Source organism: Nelumbo lutea, chromosome 2 (assembly GCF_056320005.1).
Source record: "Nelumbo lutea isolate HS-2025 chromosome 2, American lotus-T2T, whole genome shotgun sequence".
Taxonomy (NCBI): domain Eukaryota; kingdom Viridiplantae; phylum Streptophyta; class Magnoliopsida; order Proteales; family Nelumbonaceae; genus Nelumbo; species Nelumbo lutea.
Window position 1 is genome coordinate 108932619 of NC_142685.1, and position 1638 is coordinate 108934256.

The window sequence follows — 1638 nt, forward strand, 5'->3', positions numbered from 1 at the left end:
CTGGGATAATCCTATTATCCTCTTCGATCTATCTCTATAGAGTCGAAAACCCAATATGTAGGATGCTTCTCCAAGATCTTTCATGGAGAATTGCTATGAAAGCCATACTTTCACCATAGTTAACATTCCTACATCATTCCCAATGAGTAGAATGCCATCTACATATAGAACCAAGAATGTAACCTTATCTCTCACTATCTTCTTGTAAACACATGGCGCATTCGGATTTTGCACAAAACCAAAATTGTTTGACGATAGAGTCAAACCGGATGTTCCAACTCTTAGAAGCTTGCTTAAGTCCATATATGGATCGGTTGAATTTACATACCATGTGTTCCTGACCTGCAGCTGTGAAACCTTGTGGTTACTGCATATAGATATCTTCGGTAAGATCTCCATTGAGGAATGCAGTTTTGACATCTATTTTCCAAATCTCATAGTCATGGTATACTGCTTCAGCAAGCAGGATGCTAATGGATTTAAGCATGGCCACAGGCGAAAAGGTTTCCTCATAATTGATTACTTCTTTCCGAGTATACCCTTTCGCCACAAGACGAGCCTTGTAGGTCTCAACTTTACCATCAGGGCCCTTCTTCCTCTTATAGATCTATTTGCAACCAATTGCCTTTACCCTAGGGGGCGGATCTATTAGAGTCCAAACTCCATTGGTCTCTATTGAGTCCATATCAACTCTCATGGCATCTACCCACTTCAAGGAATCTATGTCCAACATAGCTTCTGAATAAGTCAGAGATCCTCCTCACTAGTCGTGGCTTCCACCAAATAACTTTCTTGGTCATAGCCGTAACGAATTGGGGGCCTGGAAACTTGGGTAGATCTTCTAGGTTGGTTATTTTCTAGAGCTGGTGGGACATCTTCCACTACCCTTGGGCTCTCCTCATCAAGAACAACTTCCTGATGGTGACTATCTAAGATGTAATCTTCATCTAGGAAGTGGGCATTTCGACTGCAAAACACCTTTTGATCTTTTGGATCATAGAACAAGTAACCTACAAAGCCTTTGGGGTAACTTACAAATAGGCAACGACTAGTCTTGGATTCCAATTTGTCAACACTAGTATTTTTAACATGTGCTGGACGACTCCAAATCTTCAAGTGTCTCATACTTGGTTTCTTACTGGTCCATAGATCATATGGAGTCTTAGGAACGGATTTAGTTGGAACCTGGTTTAGCATGTAAATCGTAGTCTTTGATGCAAAACCCCAAAAGGATGTGAGTAACTCTGAGTGAATGAGAAGTGACCGAACCATATGTAATAGAGTTTGATTTCTCCTCTCTGACACACCGTTTAATTGTGGTATAGCAGGATGAGCCAGTTGTGATACAATCTCATTTTCCTTTAAGTAGTCCATAAATTCATCAGAGAGATACTCGCCGCCTCAATCTGATCGAATGGTCTTAATTTCTCTCCCTAATTGTTTCTTGACTTCTTATCTGAACTCTTTAAACTTTTCAAAGGATTTAGACTTATGTCTCATTAGTTTCATGTAACCATATTGAGAATAGTTATCGGTAAAGGTTATGAAATAAACGTACTGGTTACGTGTCCTAACATTCATGGGACCACATACATCAGTATGTGTAAGGTCAAGCGTGCCTGTTGATATTTTAGGGCT